This window comes from Gopherus flavomarginatus, chromosome 8 (assembly GCF_025201925.1).
Source record: "Gopherus flavomarginatus isolate rGopFla2 chromosome 8, rGopFla2.mat.asm, whole genome shotgun sequence".
Taxonomy (NCBI): domain Eukaryota; kingdom Metazoa; phylum Chordata; order Testudines; family Testudinidae; genus Gopherus; species Gopherus flavomarginatus.
This window is the reverse complement of record NC_066624.1, coordinates 47,794,394-47,802,179: the sequence shown is the minus strand read 5'-3', so window position 1 is coordinate 47,802,179 and position 7,786 is coordinate 47,794,394. Positions and strand designations below refer to the sequence as shown.

Genomic DNA, 7,786 nt, shown 5'->3' with positions numbered 1-7,786 from the left:
CCTTGGAAGCCGCAGTCAAGAACCGAGGCTGGTAGTGGGGCTATTGCTTGCTGGAGAGAGAGGTGCAGACGGGTAAAGGGGTCAAGGCCAAGCTGGAAGCCAGAGCCCCAGGATAAGGGTGGGGTTGGGGAAGAGCTGGGACAGAGTGAGGCTGAATGGTGCTTCCTCCATGGGGGCTGGCCATGAGGTGCCCCCAAGAATGTTCCTCTGTGTCCCCCTAGGAGTCATGCCCCACATTTTGGGAACCACTGAACCCTACTTGCTAAGCAGGGCTAGTGATGCCAAAGCCCAGGGAAAGGGAGAACAAGTGCAGGGCCCCCAGCACTGGAACCATGTGAAGGGGCTGCAGAAGAGGGGCAGTGGCTGGTGGCACAGGGAGTTAAGGACAAAGGGGGCACAGGAGGGGGCAAGATTAGGGGTGAAGGAGGTGCAAGGGTTGGGCTTGCAGGAGCTAGCAGTAAAGGGGGAGTGGGGATCATTCAGGGGCAATGGGGAAGTGCCAAAGTACAAGTTTTGCCCAGGGCACCATTTTCCCTAATGCTGGTCTGAGCAAACAATTGGAAATAACCCTTCAATGAGACCAGAACCATAGTGTAGAAAAGCCCCTTTGTTAAGTGGTTGTGGCTGAGTGCTTAGGGAGCTGGGTTAAAAAACAACAGGCATCTCTCTGTGGAGGTTTGATTCTTGCCTGCTAGGCAAGGTTGGTGTGTGGTGTCTGCATGGCTGTATTTTCAGTGTCTGATAACCCATGGTGCCACAGGGAGCCAAGTCTAGACATATTCAGAGGCTCTTTGCCAGGGTTTCTCAAACTTCCTTTCACTACAAGCCCCTTCTGCTGAAAAACACCTTACTACATGGCCCTGGAAAGAGGGACCAAGCCCCTCCACACTGAGCAGAGGCAGAGGAGACAAAGCCTGAGCCCTGCCCCAGTTGGGGGAGGGCGAAAAGCAGAGCTTGAGGGATTCAGCCCTGGGTGGTGGGACTCAGACTTTTGGCTTCAGCCCCAGGCACCAACAAGTCTAATGCCAGCCCTGGCAACCCCATTAAACAGGGTCACATCTCACATTGGGGTCCTGACATAGTTTGAGAATCACTGCTCTATGCTGAGGGGAGGGAGTTTTCCTGTGGGTGTAGTTGATTCACTTCCCCAAGAGGTGGCAGCTATGTCAGTGGGAGAAGCTATATCGGTGGGTGTGCAAGTTGTGGTGTTTACCACATTTAAGAAGTTTAATAAAACCTCATTTTAAAAACCATCTGTGGTCTGGGAATGGTGAAGGACGTCGATGAAGCAGGGTTTGTCCTTCAATGTCCTGGAGATCACGATTCCATGCACCTGTTGTCATGGGGATATAGCTCAGTGGTAGAGTGTTTGTTTGCAGCTCATGTGGTCCTCACTTCAAACCCCAGTGTTCTTCTATAACTTTCTTTCTTTTTTTAAAAAAAAGGGAAAACATTTTCATTTCCATTCTCCATTATGTTCAGGAGCTCCCCTATATGGGGGGCTTGATATGAATGTAAACATTCAACATTTCACTGTCCAAATGCATAAAAACCTAGCGAAGCTGTCCATCAGCTGAAATCAGTTCCAATCCTCTTAGTGTCTAGTTTATGTTTTCATCAATTAAATAAAGGTATCATATGAATGTGCATTTGCAGATCCTTCTTCTCCAGGAGCTATGTTGTGCAGAAGAACAAGAACCACATCCAGTTGGGGTTCAGGATTCTGATGAGCAAAGAGCCAACAAATGTTCTGAGGGCTAGAGAAAAATGCCTTCTAGTGAGCTATTGAACGAGCTCAACCTGTTTAGCTTATCAAAAGAAGATTGAAAGGTGACTTCACTGAAGTGTTGAAGGGCCTTAATGGAGAGAAAAGATTGGGTATGAAAGGGCTCTTTAGTCTAGCAGAGAAAGTCATAACAAGACCCAATGGCTGGAAGGTGAAAAGAGACAAATTCATATTACAAATAAGACACAAATATGCAACAGCGAGGATGATTCACCACTGGAACAAGCTACCAAGGAAAGTGGTGGATTTGCCATCTTCTGATTTCATTTAATGAAAACTAGATGCCTTTGTGGAATGTGTTTGCCCCAAAAGTAGCTATTGTGTCATACAGGAGGCCTGCGCTATGCAGGGGGTCAGATTAGATGCTCTAATGGTCTCTTCTGGCCATAAAGTTGACTAATTTCTGAAAAACTGAGTGTAGTGCTGGGAGAAGCGTCTGATGTATTACTGTCTAGCCGGCTTGCTTCCTAGAACGAATGCTCCTTGAGTGGGGTGATCCACAGGGAGTAGCTCAAACCTCCAAAGTGCCTGGCCAGGGGCAGGACATTATCACAGCAAGGGAGAGGTGTGGCAGTGACATCACAAAGGCCTTTTGCAGGACCTCACACTATTGGTCAAAGGTGGTGGGGAGGTGATGACCTCACAGAAAGATGCAACATCAGCCAGGTAAGACAGGGGCGAAGGGCCAGGGAAACCTCAGAGACCTCTGCGGCTTTGCTTCAGCAAGTCTCCTTCTCCAGGTCTCTCTTTGAGGACTGAGAGAGTATTCAGGTTCATGGACGTGAGCGCCAGGAGGAACCTCTTTTGAGTTTTCTCCTTCCCTTTTTGTGATTTTACTAGAAAACAGAGGTCCCTGTTTAGAAGGTAAGAGCCTCCTCGAGGTTTGAAACCTGTTCAGTCTGATCTCTCTGTTGACAGTTGAAATCTAGGCATGGAAAATACATGTTTAAGGATGCAGAATTTTATTCTGCACCTGGGATTTTGTCCTTTAGAATCACTGGGACATTAGGGTTTGTCCTTTTTGTTTCACCTTTTCCTCCATCCATCCCTCCCTCCTTTCTCTTTGTCTCTTTCTTCTTTTGTCCTTTCACCTGTTCCCCTCCCAACACCAGGAGCGGTGTGTGTGTGTGTGTGTGTGTTGCGGGGGAGTGCTCGGCAGCACACACTGTGGGAGGTCCACCCAGAAATGTGGAGCTGAAATAGTGCTCGGGCAGTGATCCCCACTGGTGACTTGGGCCATCCTTTGGGCTCTCTGGTGAAAACCCTCGGCCTCCTGTTCTCAGTCTCTACCCTGATTAGCTGAGCAGGGGGTTATTGACAGGGAGGAGACTCAGGTCCTTGTTGCTCTCTTTGAAGACCAAGGAAATAAGTCAGAACCAGTTATATGTTTGATGAATTCTGCTGCTTCAGTGCATTAATAGTCTCTGAATAGTTCATGATTCTCTCTAACATTGCAGTTCTCCTACAATACTTGCTGAATAATTACTGTGCAGTGTTGGTCTGCAGCTCATTTGAGAACACTTTACTAAAGTCAGTCAATGTTTGAAATTCAAGATCTGATGGTTAGTTTGAAAATCAGGGTTCTTGGGTCCTATTCCCAACTCTGCCACTGGCTGGCTGTGTGACCTAAGACAAGTCAATTCTCCTTTCTCAGCCTTAGCTTCTCCCTCTTTCAAGTACGGATAATAACGATCCGCTTCTACCTACCTCACGGTGGGTGGAGGATGGAGATCCATTGGAGAGTGTCACTAGGGGTAGTGCACAATATGAGGTGTCCTATTACCTTTGCTCAGAGCAAATTATGACATAATAGACTAGCTGAAATAGTCTCTTTTATTTGTATTTTTTTTATTTTGAAATTGTTAAGAGCAGCAACTACTTAGCTCAGAGTGAAGCATCTTATCTCATGTTTGTAACCTAAGTGTCTCCTCTTTGTGTGCAATGAGGCAATTTAACACACTCTGACAAACAGGAGATGCTTTTGTTTTGCAACAAAATATTTTTGCAAAGAACTTTCATCCCATTTATTTTGATTTCGAGAAAGAAAGTGGTTTAGTCTGAATGGAATTTTCTGATAGAAATGGTTTCAATTAAATTTCTCCACCATCTCAATTCCTGAGCTCTATCCCTGCCTCTGGGGAATGGAGGTTTCCTGGTTGTTAGAACAGGAGTCAGGACCGGTGGCTTCTCTTTCTGGCTCTGCCACCGCCTTGCTGTGTAGGCCCTTGGGTAGGATACTTCCCTTCTCTGGACCTCAGGCTCCTCCCCATCTGTCCAATGGCAACAGGGACAGTTCTCGAACTTTGGGCAGTCCTTAGCCTGGGTGATATAAGGGGCGTTCAAACCCTCTGTGAAGGAGAAAGGGGAGTTTCCCGGTGTTTAGCACCAAGGAATTCTGAAGTTTGCTAAAATGTCTAGTCTGTGGAAACAAGAAATGGTTGGGGCAAAACTTTTTAACCACTGCCTTTTTTAAAGCCCATTCATGGATGTGTGTCCCTATCTCTCAGGTACCTGGGGTTCTTTGCCAGGAGGAGAGAAGAGGTTCCTGCCTCTGTTTTTGTGGCCTTAACAAACCAGGTGTTGTGCTCCAGTTCTCGTCTGAGATCCCTGAAGAAGAACATCTTCCCACCCTTCAACAAGACAGGACCTATCTTTAAAAGGGAACAAAGAGAACTCTGAGACTTACTAGCTCGCCTCACTTCCATAGCTGGAGAGATACTGGAGTACATTCTTAAACTATCAGTTTGTCAGCAGCACCAACAGGATAGTTTGGTTCTTAGGACTAGTGAGCATGGATTTCTCAAGAACAAATCATTCCAAACCAATCCTCTTTCCTTCTTCGGCAGGGTTCCGGGCCTAGTGAAGGTGGGTAAACAGTAGATGGGATCTAGCTCGGTGTTACTAAGGCTTTTGACACAGTCCCGTAGGACAGTCTCACAAGCAAAGCAGGGAAATGTGGTCTAGATGCAATCAGTGTGATCTGGGTGCAGAGCTGGTTGAAAGCCCAGACTCCAAGAGCCCTTCTCCATATCTGGCTGTCCAACAGAGAGGATGTACCTGTTGGGTCTGGCAGGGATCAGTCCGGGGTCTGGTACTATTCAATATTTTCATTACTGATTTGGAAAATGGAGTGGAGAGCATGCTTCTAAAATTTGCAAATGACACCAAGCACTTTGGATCACAGGACTGGAATTCAAAATGCCCTTAACAAACTGGAGAATTGGTCTTCTTGAGCCAAACTCCATGGCTGGGCCCCTCTCTCTAGACTGGGATGAAGTGAAACCCCAGAGCCAAACCCTCCTCCTCCTGGGCAGTGCGCTCCGTCCTTGAATGGTCAGATGCCGATTAGCACTGTCAGAGCGGCTTTGTCTGGGAGATTCCCAGCACTTTTCAAAAGCGGGAAAGTATGAAATCCCATCAATGGAACTCAGGAGTCCTGACTTCCAGTCCCCTGGTCCAGTGTCTCCAGCGGAGCACACTCCCTCTCATAGGCAGGGGGAGCGGCCATGAGGGCCTGCTTGTAATTGCCAGCTGTGGGAGGGAGTGTGCAGCAGTGGTTAGCAAAGGGGCCTGGAAAGAAGGACTGCTGGGTCCCATCTATACTTCTGACACTTGGTGTGACCCTGAGTCAGTAGCTTCCCCTCCCCAGGTTTGTTTCTCATCAGTAGGGTTGGGGTTGCATTTCTGACAGCCCAGGGGGGTTGGGAGGCTCCAGGAAGGTGTGTAAAGTGCTGGGATTTCAGGATCCCGGAGGCGCTGTCACTCCTGCACTAGGGTGATGTTCTGCACCCCCTGCCTCTGGCCAAGTTTCTCCTTTCCCTGGCAATAAGACAGACTCTTGTTTTCACAGCCAGCTGATCGCCCAGTGTCATCACCCTGCCTGCTGGCTGGGCAGGGTAACTCCTCAGGTCACCACCCTCCTCTCCAGCCTGTCTTGGGCTTGGAGAGTGAGGAGAAGGGCGAGGGATGACATTGAACATCCTCCATCCATCGCTTCATCACCAGAGCAAGTGAGTGGCATTAGGGCTCCATGGTGGCATCCCCTGTCTGTCTGGGGAGAGGCAGAAAGAGGGGGAGAGAATCTCTCCCAAAGGACATTAGTTTTGCAAACAGCCCCCAGAAGCCCCTCACTCTCAGACTGGGGAGGGGCTTCTCCAGAGCCGTCTCCAGCGTGTTTGGCAAGGTCCCAGCAATGGGGCTCCCAGCCCTTCCCTTGTGGGAGACTGTTCCCCAGGCTGAGAGTCTCTGAGCTGGGCCGGACCCGGGGAGCTGCAGAGCATGGAAATCAATGGGAAACGAAGGGGCCTTGGCCTTGCTATGTCTAGGGACTTTGAAGTGGGGAATGGTTTCCCAGGAGAAGTCTGGACTCCTGAGTTCTGTTCCTTCTCTAGCCTGGGTGGGGAATGGGTGGGAGGAAGTGTGAGTGTGTCCTGGGCTGGCAGGAGGGAGCTGCTTGTCCAAAGTGACCAGTGGTCTTTGTGACTGACCCCAGTGCTCAAAAAGGACGAGACTCCCCGGTTCTTGCAGCCCCAGGGATGACGAGGGGGAAGGTTGAGGGGGAGCAGATCATGCAATGAACTCCTGGCAGTGTGTGTAGCTTGCACTCCCTGCTCCCCCGTGGGGGGGGGGAGGAGCTGCTCTGGCTGGGGCAGGGATGGGGAGAGACCAAACAAGTTGGTTAGTGAGAGGCTGCCTTGACCCCAGACTCACATCTGCTCCCCGCTCGGTTCCAGGATGGCCAGGCTCCTGAGGATGTTCAGGAAGAAGGCTCTGCAGGCGGCCCCAGAGCCTGTGGAAAGCAGCTGCCATCTTCCCCAGGAGCAGAGCGGCCCAACCGTCCCCAATGGCAGGGAAGGAGCTCGCGGCCGGGCCAGGAGGTGGAAGTGCCCAGCCTTCTGGAAGAGGAAACCTGCTCCCGGTGCAGGCGCCGAGGTTGGAGAGGCACCGGCCAGGCCAAAATGGAGCTGGGCCAGGATGCAGCTGGGCAAGCAGGACCCAGCCCTGGTGCAGAACCGGGCAGGGTGGTTCTGGGGCTTGTTGTGTGGGCAGCAGGAGCCTCAGGAGCCCAGCCCCGATTTCCAGCAGGAGGCATCGCCCTGCCCGGTCAGTGGGGACCTTCCAGCCTTCCCAGAGCAGGAGGTGGAGGATCCCTCACCCAGCCCCAGCAGCTCGGCCTGCTTCCTGTGGGACAACAGCAGTACCTGGAACTTGGACAGCAGCGAGGCCGACGGACGCTTCTGCTTTATTCCAGGTGAGGAGCCAGGCTGGGCTCAGAGGGGTAAGGAAGGGGCTGTGAACACTCCAGGCCCAGGCCCTCGAGCAGTGCTATGGGGGTGGGTCCCCAGCTCAGGTGTCTGGCCTGAGCCACTGAACCCCACTGACACTAGATGCTGCCACTTTATTCCTTGATGTGCCATTGGGTTGGGGGGGAGTGTGGGAGGCACCTCCCAAGGAGTCCAGGATTGTGGGTGGAGGGGTCTCTTTGCTATGGACTCCTGAAGGACTTGGGGGCTGATGACACTGAGGCTACTTGGAATCAAATACATTTGAGATACAAGTACATAGCCCATATTCATAACTTCAAATACAAAAATGGAACGCACAGCCAGCAAAATTATAACCAGCAAATCATAACCTTGTCATAGACACCTCACACGACAAGCTTTGCACAATATTTGCTGCACATATATAACAGTGGTGGCAACAATGATCCCTACGGTCCCAATTCATATTAATAACGTCACAGAAGGCTATAGAGAAGTGGGAGAGAGGTGTCTTCCGGCCGGCGTGTCTCGTCCATTTCTCCCTTGCCGCTTGGGCCGAGGTGGGAAGGGAGCGAAACGTCCCCAGCTGAAGATTTTGCGCTCGACCTTGAAGATTAAGCCCAACCCCCCGGCATGGCTAGGTCAGGGTTGTCCTGGGCTCTGGGGGCAGAGGGCTGAGCTGGGAGAAGGGGCAGATGAGGGGATTTTGTCTCTGATAGATAAGGGCTTTGTCAGG

General features: G+C 50.8%; 1 long non-coding RNA gene across 1 annotated transcript; it reads left to right on the top strand.

The window, feature by feature from the left end:
* The first annotated feature begins 4,586 nt into the window (after nt 1-4,586).
* Nucleotides 4,587-6,589, top strand: LOC127056430 (uncharacterized). The gene is made up of 3 exons (XR_007775811.1): nt 4,587-4,651; nt 5,637-5,796; nt 6,520-6,589. It is a non-coding gene; the product is annotated as an uncharacterized LOC127056430 (long non-coding RNA).
* The last annotated feature ends 1,197 nt before the right edge of the window (nt 6,590-7,786 follow it).